Genomic DNA, 12,077 nt, shown 5'->3' on the forward strand with positions numbered 1-12,077 from the left:
AGTGTCTGGTAGAAGGGAAAGTGCTGATCAGAGATAAAGGGGAAGACTACATGCGGAGTTTCCAACAGCACCGAGGAGATGGCTAGTGCTGGGGCAGCAAGGAATGCTGACTGAAGGATGCTGTGGAGTCAGAGGAACCAGAGAGGATCCCAGCCAGGCCAAGCATTCTATCTGTGGTCCTAGCCAACTCAAGAAGCCTCTCAGAGCCTCAGTTCCTTCTGCTGTCATACAAGGATAATAATTAGAATCTGGTTAGTCAGCACTACTTTGCTTGCAAGGGACAGAAAACCCAATCTGAGATGCTTAAGCAAAAGAGGGATATATTGTCTCTTGCAACTGAAATGCCTGGGTGTGACTTAGTCTGGGAGTACACATGAGGTTGCTGTGACCCACTTTTTCTCCATCTCTTAGCCCTGTTTCCCTGCAGGTTGGCTTTGCTTTCAGATGTGGCATGCTGGTGAGTGAGGAAGTCAGCCTCTGTCATAAAGGGACCCTCATATCACACATTCTGAAAGTTCAAACACCAGCTACACAGATATTATTAATGTTTTATTCCCTGGGGCGAACACTGGGACCTCTTTCCAGGTCTTCAATGCTATACTCCTCTAGGAAAATTTTGTGATAACTTTTGTGATGGCTAATTTTATGTGTCAACTTCGCTGGGCTGAGAGATGACCAGATAGCTGATAAAACGTTATTTATGGGTGCGTCTGTGAGGGTTTTGCTCCTTCCTTCCTATAAAACAGTTCTTGGAATGGCAAAGGCTTGTTCTTTTTTGTTGTTGTTGCTTTGTTTGTAGAAAGTTATTTATTTAAAGAGAGAGAGAAAAGGAGAAGGAGGGAGAAAGAAACAGCTAACTCTCAAACTGAGTGAGAGAATCCAGAAAGATGGAATCCAGGAGAGAAAAGCAGCTTCCACACTGAGTGGAAGGGAATAGAGAGATGGAGTTTAGGAGGGGAAGACAGGCTTCCACAAGAGAGCGTGGAAGGGGACCCCAGAGGGGATATCCAGGAAAGAGAAAGATGGCTTCCACAAAGGGAGTGTTTGTGGAAGGGGACCCAAACATGGAGTCCAAAGCCTTGTTCTTAAATGTTGAGGTTGAATTTAATTTTCCGTAGCACGAACAGCTGCTGAGAGCTCAAGGCCTCCATTTCTCTTCCTAGACTCAAGTCTGGTAGAAAAGAAACTTTTCTCTTTTCCTCATTTTAAGCACAGGTGTTGGGCCTCATTTTCCTTGCTCTGAATTTGATCCTGTGCCTTATTTCTGTGTCTACTCCCTGGGATCAGTGGGATGGGCTGCATGGATTGGCTTATACATTGCTCACCTGCCCACTGAGAAGAGGAAGACCTCAGCTACACCAAATAACATCAATCAAGGATAGATCAGTGATTTTCCAAAAAGCAATTCACAATGCTATTGCCAGAGAAAGAAATGGTTGCTGAATCACAGCCAGCAAGTGTCTAATATACATTACTAATTGGTGATGGTGTGAAGATGGATTAAGATGGCATGTGCAAGGGCTCTAACACATGGTATGCACCCAGTAAATTCCCAATATTAGTGTATTTTATAATGCAGCTGCTGATGCTAACAGTAATAAGCATGACTTCCTGCTTCATTCAGTTTATTACACTAGGAAAAAGCATACATTCCAAAGGCTGCCTGCTTGAGCTCCAATCCCATCATTTCCTCTTGCCAGTTTTGTGTTCTTGGACAAGTAACATTCCCTCTCTGTGGTGCATAATACCTACCTCAAGCCTTATGAGAACTATCTGAGTTAATACAATTAATGTGTTTAGAACAGTGTCTGGCATGCAGAAAGAGCTAAGCATTTGTGGCTATTACCCCAAGCATGTCCATGGTCAATTATACAGCAAAGGGCTCTGATCTCTGCTTCTTAGGCAGTTAACCAAGCAGAAGAAAGAGACTCCAATTACAAAGAAGTCCTCCCATCTCTCTCAGTGCATATACAAACAATCCCAGATCCCTAACAAAACAGTGCAGAGGGCTATCTGGAATTCTTCAGGCTAAGTTATGAGAGCTGGGGAAATGGACAACCTTCCTGGTTAGTGAATTGTGGTCAGAGACAAACAAGGTCCAGCTGGAAGCATAGAGTCTAGGCTAGGTTGAAATGGATTGAGTCCAGAGTCCAGAGGTCTGTCTCCAGCCCTGCAAGTATTTGAGAACCAAGCTTTATAAGGAGTGACTGACAACCAGTGGTGTGATGGTAAATGTTTAACAATTGGCACCCTAGGGAAAGAAAAAATGGCATGATTTCCAGTATTTATTTGCCCATTTCCATCTGGTAAATACTCCCACCATGGCTGAATTCAAATGACCAATGTTACTGATTAAACAAGGAGTTGGGAAAGAGAGGTACATGGTTGCTTCTCACAAGCCTGTATAAATAGTTGCCAGCACACCACTGCTTGGATCTTCCTTGGTGATTTCCAGCTTTGACTCATTCCTTCAGCATCACTTCTGGCTACTTATACCCTCAAATTACTCCCTGGGCCCACAGCAGGATGTGCAGTTCCCTGAGCAAGTGTCATGTTCAACTCTGCCTACTCAGTTTTCCCTCCTTTTCGCCTGCTTATCCTCACTTCCCCTGAATGACCTAAGAATGCTGAATCACGTAGAGCAAGCTGTGTATTGCCTCACTTCAGGACAGCTATCAATGAAGGCTGAAGTGGTGCAGAGTACAACATATACAGTCACCTGTGGCAGCTCAAATCTCAGACTTTTTCTTTTCCAAGAAGTCTTTCTCATTCTTCTAGGCTGGGTTGTTACTGCTCCTCTGTATTCCCATAGAACCCTGAATTTTTCTCAGTTCCCAATGTCCCTAAGCTAAGAAAGGTATCTTCCCTGAAATATCAAAAGTCTCTTTTAGTGTCTAATATGGTTTGGTTCTGTGTACCCACTCTAATCTCATCTGGAATTGTAATCCCCACATGTGGAGGGAAGGGCCTGATGAGAGGTGATTGGATCATAAGGGCAGTTTCCCCATGCTCTTCTTATAATAGTGAGTGAGTTCTCATGAGATCTGATGGTTTAAAAGTGTGTGGTGGTCCAGCTAAACCAGTGTTAAGAGGGAAATTTGTAGCACTAAATTCCCACTTCAGAAAGCTAGAAAGATCTCAATTTGACACCCTAACATCACACTTAAAAGATCTAGAGAAGCAAGAGCAAACTAATCCAAAAGCTAGCAGAAGACAAGAAATAGTTAAGATTAGAACTGAAAGAGATAGAGACATAAAATATCCTCCAAAAAATCGAGGCATCCAGAAACGGTTTTTTTTTTTTTTGAAAAAATTGACAAAATAGACCACTAGCTAGACTAATAAATAAGAAAAGAGAGAAGAATCAAATAGACACAATAAAAGGTGATAAAGGGGCTATCACCACTGGCCCCACAGAAATACAAACTACCATCAAAGAATACTATAAACACCTCTATGCAAATAAACTAGAAAATCTAGAAGAAATGGATAAATTCCTGGACACATACACCCTTACAGGAAGAATTCGAATCCCTGAATAAACCAATGACACGTTCTGAAATTGAGGCTGTAATTAATAGCAATCAAAAAAAGCCCAGGACCAGATGGATTCACAGCCAAATTCTGCCAGAGGTACAAAGAAAAGCTGATACCATTTCTTCTGAAACTATTCCAAACAATTGAAAAAGAGGGACTCCTCCCTAACTCATTTTGTGAAGCTAGCATCATCCTGATGTCAAAACCGGGAAGAGATACAAAAAAAGAAAAGAAAAGAAAACTTCAGGCCAATATCCCTAATGAACATTGATGTGAAAATCCTCAATAAAATACTGGCAAACTGGATCCAGCAGCACATCAAAAAGCTTATCCACCACGATTAAGTCTGCTTTGTCCCTGAGATGCAAGGCTAGTTCAACATACACAAATCAATAAATGTAATCCGTCACATAATGGAAACAAAGACAAAAACCACATGATTATCTCAATAGATGGAGAAAAGATCTTTGATAAAATTCAACTTCTCTTCATGTTAAAAACTCTCAATAAACTAAGTACTGATGGAACATATCTCATAATAATAAGAGCTTTTCAATTGTTATGACAAACCTACAGACCATTGGCTTTTACCCAATCATATTGATTGGGTAAAAGCTGGAAGCATTCCCTTTGAAAACTGGTACAAGACAGGGATGTACTCTCTCACCACTCCTATTCAACGTAGTTTTAGAAGTTCTGGCCAGGGCAATCAAGTAAGAGAAAGAAATAAAGGATATTCACATAGAAAGAGAGGAAGTCAAATTGTCTCTGTTTGCAGATGACATGATTTTTATACTTAGAAAACTCCACCATCTCAGCCCCAAAACTCCTTAAACTGTTAAGAAACTTCAGCAAAGTCTTAGGATACAAAATCAATGTGCAAAAATCACAAGCATTCCTTTATACCAACAATAGACAAGCAGAGAGCCAAATCATGAATGAGCTCCCATTCACAATCACTACAAAGAGAATAAAATACCTAGGAATATAGCTAACAATGGATGTGAAGGACTTCTTCAAGGAGAACTACAAACCACTACTCAAGGAAATGAGAGAGGACACAAACAAATGGAAAAACATGTCATCTTCATGAATAGAAAGAATCAGTATTGTGAAAATGGCCATACTGCCCAAAGTAATTTATCAATTCAATGTTATTCCCATCAAACTACCACTGAAATTCTTCACAGAATTAGAAAAAAACTACCTTAAATTTCATATGGAATTGAAGAAGACCCCATATAGCCAAGACAATCCTAAGCAAAAAGAACAAAGCTGGAGTCAACATGCTACCTGATTTCAAACTATGCTACAAAGCTACAGTAACCAAAACAGCATGGTACTTTTTACCAAAACAGACATATAGACCAATGGAATAGAACGGAGACCTCAGAAATAATACCACACATCTATAATCATCTGATCTTCAACAAACCTGACAAAAACAGGCAATGGGGAATGGATCACCTATTCAATAAATGGTGCTGGGAAAACCAGCTAACCATACACAGAAAACTGAGACTGGACTGCTTCCTTACACTTTGTACAAAAATTTACTCAAGATGGATCAAAGACTTAAATGTAAAACTCCAAACCATAAAAACGCTAGAGAAAACGTAGGCAATACCATTCAGGACATAGGCACAGGCAAAGACTTCATGATGAAAACGCCAAAGGCAATTGCAACAGAAGCCAAAATTTACAAATAGTATCTAATTAAACTAAAGAGCTTCTGCACAGCAAAGGAAACTATCATCAGAGTAAACAGGCAACCTACAGAATGGAAAAAAAGGTTTTGCAAGCTACCTATCTAACAAATGTCTAATATCCAAAATTTACAAGGAACTTGAATTTACCAGAAAAAAAAAACAACAACGCCATCAAAATGTGGACAAAGAATATGAACAGACACTCCTCAAAAGCAGACATTTATGTGAAACAAACATATGAAAAAAAGCTCAACGTCACTTCTCAATAGAGAAATGCAAATCAAAACCACAATGAAATACCATCTCATGCTAGTCAGAATGGCGATTATTAAAAAGTCATGAAATAATGGATGCTGGCAAGGCTGTGGAGAAATAGAAACACTTTTACACTGTTGGTTGGAATGTAAATTAGTTCAACCATTGTGGAAGACAGTATGGCTATTCCTCAAGGAACTAGAACCAGAAATACCATTTGACCCAGTAATCTCATTATTGGTTATATACCCAAAGGACTATAAATCATTCTACTATAAAGACACATGCACACGTATGCTTTGCAGCACTATTTACAATTGCAAAGTATTGGAACCAACCTAAATGACCATCAATGATAGACTGGATAAAGAGAATGTGGTACATATACACCATGGAATACTATGCAGCCATAAAAAGGAATGAGATCATGACCTTTGCAGAAACATGGATGAAGCTAGAAGGCATCATCCTCAGTGAACTAACACAGGAACAGAAAACCAAACGCTGCGTGTTCTCACTCATAAGCGGGAGTTGAACCATGAGAACTCATGGACACAAGGGAGGGGAGCAACACACACCAGGGCTTGTTAGGGGTTGCGGGGAGGGGACGGAACTTAGAGGATGGGTCAATAGATGCAGCAGACCACCATGGCACACATATACTTATGTAATAAACCTGCAAGTTCTGCACATGTATCCCAGAACTTAAAGTAAAATTAAAAAATAAAACAAAGGGTATGGTGGTCCCGCAGACCTGCTTTGCCATGGTAAGATGTCCTTGCTTCCCCTTCCACCATGATTGTAAGTTTCTTGAGGCCTCCCTAGCCATGCAGAACTGTGAGTCAAGCCTCTTTTCTTTATAAATGACCCAGTCTCATGTGGTTCTTTACAGCAGTGTCTGTCTCCACTAGGATAATCATAAGTTATCTAAGAAGAGGGGTCAAGTTGTATTCACTTCTGTATCCACAGAACCTACTACAGGGGTGCCCAATCTGGGGGCTCTTTGGGCCATATTGGAGGAAGAATTGCCTTGGGCCACACTAAAGTACACTAACACTAACAATAGCTGATGAGTTAAAAAAATCTCATAATGTTTAAGAATGTTTATGAATTTGTGTTGGGCTGCATGTGGCCTATAGACCATGGGTTGGACAAGCTTGACCTACTACAGCACCCGGCCCAGGGGCTCTGTCTGAACTATATTAGGTTGGGGCAGAGAATCCTCAGGGTAGTTAATTATAACTGTGCCTGATTACCAGAAGGGACTCCATGCAATGAGTAACTGGATTGGTTCTGTGGAAACCCAGAGCACTGATACAGGTCTGTTGAAGAAAAGACATTCTGGGATGACAATTCCAGATGACAATTCCAGGACATTCCATTCACAGATGACAATTCTAGCAAACAATATTTTAACTTACAAAACTCGTCAAGCAGTGGATGAGCCACCTTGAGAGGTGGTGAGCTCCTTGTCTCTAGAAATATGTAAGTGAAGGTTGAGATATAAACAGAAGGTAAGCTATCTGAGAATTTCTTGTGCTGAATAAGAGATTGATACAGAATGTTTTGTGAGGCACTGAAGGAGGAAGATAAAATATAACTGGACATTGACCTGGCTTTAGCTTCATAACAAGTGAGATATCTTCAGAGAATCCATGCAAAGCTCTAGACAGTGCATCATAAGAGAGAAAGCGGGGATTGACTCCTCAGTGCAGATCTCCCATCGGTTAAAGTTCACAGGACATCAGCACCCTAGAATTTCCCAGTTGCCCCACCCAATCCCTCTGGCAGTCTCTGGAGAAGCTAGATCCCAAAAAACTGTGGAGTCATTTTCAGGGCAAACCATCTGCCTTCTTGGAGCTTGGAGGGTGGCCGGCCAGGTAGCAGTGGCCGGGGGCATCCTGCACCTCAACAGCAGCAGGGAACACCAGGGAGAGAAGAACTTGCAGACCAGGATGGAGAGGCACAGGAATTATGAGGCAAGATGCTTTCTGAGCTTGCTCACCGGCCATATTCAGGTCCAGGTTGGCATGGCCAGCTGAGAGGGAGGGACACCATTCTGGGAATGGCCCCTTCCTAAAAGATGGCAACAGAATTCTAGATTCTCTATTAAATAAAAATGAAAAACTCCACTCTACAGCCTACATGAGTTACATTGATTGCAGAAATCTGCCTGAATGTTCATCAGTAACCTCAAAAAAACACAGCTGAGTGTATCACGGGAGGCACTTAAACTGAATCCAGCACAGACTCCAACATCACAAGTGGAAATCATCAATATGTACATTTTCTTCATTCCAGGGAATGCATTTTTCCAGGATTCTAGTGGTAAGAGAACATGTCACATTCCTTTGTACACTTTCCCTTTTTCCAAATGAAAGGATGGAACCAAGAAGGTTGAGGTCTGCACGGAGAAGTCAGGTTGGAACACTTACTATGCAAGATGTGTGTGTGTGCGCATGTGTGTGTGTGTGTACATGCACATGCTTATAAGCAAATGTGAGTTTGCATTCAAATGAGCATGTTCCATGTGTCAGCGTGAATATGTGGGCTTGATTGTTCTTGAAAGTGCACATGCATTCTCAGCTGTGTGTGCACAGCTTTGCATGAGCCTAGATGTGGGTGTGCATGTGTCTTATTCACATGGATCTGAGTATGCAACGAGAGTGCACTCTGGTGTGTGTCTGTGCTTGGTGTAAAGAGGCCCTGTCTGCTGGTTAATGTGCATGTGCAGCTTGCTTTGCAGCTTCCCCTCCCATTCTGCCTGCCCCTGGAAGGACCTGTGGTCTCCATATATTTGGGAATCTGTGCACCTCTGCCTGCAAGACAGACTGAGGTTCTTTCTCAGGAGGAGTCAGCTTGATCCACCTCTAAGCCCTAGGTCCTGCCTGGGACTGTGAACTTCACTATTGACTTTCTCTTCTAGGAAATGAGGAAGAATAAAAGCCCAGACCTAAAGCAAATATTCAACAAGACAGTGTTACTAATCCTGCCTGTACTCATTGAAGAGAGCATCAAGGTGACAAAAGTCAATCGGCCAGCTGAGCCTCATTTTGCACCCCTAGGGGTTAGGCCTGCACAGTCTGCAGAGTTGCTGGCATTCTTACCAGCTCTGTCCCTGCACTTACTCCTACCCAGCTGGGTTCAATATGTCTGGTTTCCAAGTCCCAGTCCCTCTTGGCCTTCCCTGTCTAATGTCATTTGGTTCAATACAATTCATTTCAAGGCAAGTTGATATCATCATAAAACAAAAAAGGAAAAAATTCTTAAAACCAAAAGCAGGTTTAAAAATGTGTAGGGCTGAGACTCAGACTGACAGTTGCCTTCAGGGGTGTTGTTGGAGAGTGCTGTCCTGAACAACACCTCTAGGGTGGTGAGGGAGGCAGGTTTGGGCCTGAGAGAGAAGTTACACTGAGACACACTTGCATCACAAGCCTCTGTCTCACCAGCAGCTCTGGAGCTGAGCAGCCTTCAGGGCTGTCGCCAATTGAGGCAAGGGGGCAGTGTGTATACATCACCACTAACCCTTTCCAGAACTCTTCTCATCTTGCAAAAATGAAGTTTTATACGTCTTCAGTAACATCTCCCTGTTTCTCCTTCTGTGGCAACCACTCTTCTATTTTCTGTCTCTGTGATTTTGACTGAGTATCACATGTAAGCGGAATCAGATAGTATTTGTATTTTTTTGCGACTGGCTTATTTCACTCAGCTTAATGCCCTCAAGGTTAATCCATGCTGTGGCAGTGTCAGAGTTTCCTTTCTTTTTGAAGCTGAATAATATTCCATTGTTTGTATATTCCATGTTTGGTTTCTGCATTCTCTCACTGATGAACACGCGGGTTGCCTTCATCTTTAGGGTACTGCAAGTAATGCTGCTGTTGACGTGGGTATACAAATGTCTCTTTAAGATCCTACTCTCAGTTCTTTAGCATATATACGCAGAAGAAGTGGAACTACTGGATCATATGAAGCATAAAATTCTATGTTTGATTTTTTGAGGGATGGCCATGCTGTTTTCTATGGCAACTGTACCATTTTGCAATCCTACCAGTAATGTGCAAGGATTCCGGTTTCTCCACAACCTCATCAACACTTGTTTTATTTATTGATTTGCCATCCTAATGGGTGTGAGGTGCTGAAATGACTTTTGAAACATGGAGAAAAAGGAGTGGAAGAGAAGCAGGAGCAGATTGAATGTACACTGCCTTACCCAGTTTCACTGTCCCAAGAACCATCGACGCTCTTGGGTGCAAAAACACACAGTGAACAATGATTCTAGAAGGGAGAAAGGTAGAGAATAGTAGAGGCAAGCTGTGAATTAGGACGGCCAACAGAGCTGTTGTTCTGCTTTTTTGGTCACTTAGAGGTAACTGGATTCTCCACATTGCTGAAACTACAATCAGGAAATGTACCTTTTCATAAACCCCTGATGATCCAGAAAATGGTTCTTGTTCTTTTGTAGCTACTTCCTTGACATCACACAAAATACAGGTATGACCAGCTACCCAACTGAGATTCACATCCTGAAGGAAGTAAACGGCCTGGCCTGGCATTGCCAAGGGCCCAAATAATCACACCCCTCTATACCCAGAAGCAGAGGGTCAGGCCTCGTCAGTTAGAGAGAAGTCAAGCCAGGATGTCAAGAGACCCAGGAACAAGTCCAGCTACTGGATCCAGTCAACTGTGCCCATGGCAGCACCTGACCTTGAGGTCACTTGAGCTAATAAACATCCTTACAAGGCTTTGTGTCTTGTGTTTCAGACCCTGGCTTCAGTGCCAGGATACATGGGTGAATAAGACCAACTCTGTACCCTACAGTAACCTGTAGTCTCACCACATAAACACAATTATAATGTAATGAGTACTGTTGGAAGGCAAAGGGGAGCTGCACTTTGCAGCCTGGGAATGGGAGTCAAAGAAGGTAAAGGATAAATAGAATTGAGTTGCATGTGGAGAGGCGAGCAAATGGATTAGAATCAACTAGAGGTCACAAGGCTGGTCATATTTTGTGGGCTTCAGAGGGCATCCATGCTGTTGCTGTTGATGATGATGATGATGATGATGATGCTATGACTCCCAGTTTAGTGCTCTTCTCTGAGTCCCTTCCCAGGAAGTCCATTGCAAGAAAATGCAATGAGTTTACCCGCACAGCTTAACTTGGGTTCATACAATGCAAATGCTTAGTCAGAAGGATTCTCACTTCCTGCCTACTGCTGTCTGCAGATGGGGTCTTATTTCCATGCATTTGTACCATGGGGCTGGGAAAAAGAAATGGGATTGGGTTTTGTGGTTTGTTTGACTTGCCTGCCTCCTTCTTCTTACATTAGGAGGAAGCCTTCTGGTGTGATGGGGAGTGCCCTGGGAGAGTCAGGAGCCCTGGCGGGGAGACTCTTTATTTGTCATGGCACATAAAGAACAAATCTATACACATCCCTGGGTTTGGTAAGTGTGGAGAGGGTGGAAGTTTGGTCCAAATAACAGCAATTATGGGCACCGTTTTAGCATTTTTGCATCCTACATGATCTCCCTAAATCTTGGAGGAACTCTAATATAGTTGGGGGAATAACAATGCTGTGGAAAGAAGATTGCTCTTGGACTCACACCCTTAGTTTCATCTCTTCTGAGCTCCACAGCAGAGCTCATCCTCATTAAACCTCAGTTTTCTCACGCATAAAATAAGATTCGTCATGCCTCTCTTGAAAATTGTTTTGATGATTTGAATGAAGAATTAAAGTGTCTTACATGTAGTAGTTAGTTAAGAGTCGAGTGTTACTGGAATCTGTAGTAAAGGATTGCAACCCTATTTTAAAGCTGCTATCCAAAGTGGCATTCTCTAACAAGGTTCAGCAACTTCTGTGTCCTGGAAACCCTTCTGACACCACCTTTTGGCTTATGTATCCAAATGAATATTTTTTTAAAGAAGTTCTTCTGGGAGGCTAAATATTTATTCCAACAAAGCTGCTGTTGCTCAATACATAATTAGTCTGGTCTGGAAATGCACTTCAGAGCAGTGTTGCAAAAAAATATAGCATGAGTCACATGTGCACTTTAATACTTCCTTGTAGCCTCATTGAAAAAAATTAAAAAGCAGGTGAAATTAATTTTAATCATATATTTTATTTAGCTTCATAATATTAAAAATATTATTTCAATATGTAATCACTATAAAAGCTATTAAGAAGATATTTTCCATTATTTCTTTCATATTAAGCCTGTAACATCCAGTGAGTGTTTTACTGACAGCACATCTCAATTCAGATGCTAAATTTTCACTCTAAATACTTACTTGATTGATATTATAATCTCATAGAATTTGAAGTTGCAAAAAAAAAAAGATACATTCACATTGCTCTAAGCATGCTTAAAAGTTTTTAAATAAAGCTGTGTTAATGGTAGACTATTTTACCGTGCTTCAGTTTTTAGATTTAAGTTTAAATTATTTAAAATTGAAGAAAATTAAATATTCACGTTCTCACTCACATTAGCTATTTTGCAAGCACTCAGCCGCATGTAGCTAGTGACTATTTATTAGACAGCACATCTTCGGGGTCTGAAGACATTTCTCTAAAGGTCCTC

The sequence above is a fragment of the Aotus nancymaae genome, unplaced genomic scaffold (genome assembly GCF_030222135.1).
Source record: "Aotus nancymaae isolate 86718 unplaced genomic scaffold, 86718_ANA_hifiasm-v0.15.2.pri h1tg000036l, whole genome shotgun sequence".
NCBI lineage: Eukaryota > Metazoa > Chordata > Mammalia > Primates > Aotidae > Aotus > Aotus nancymaae.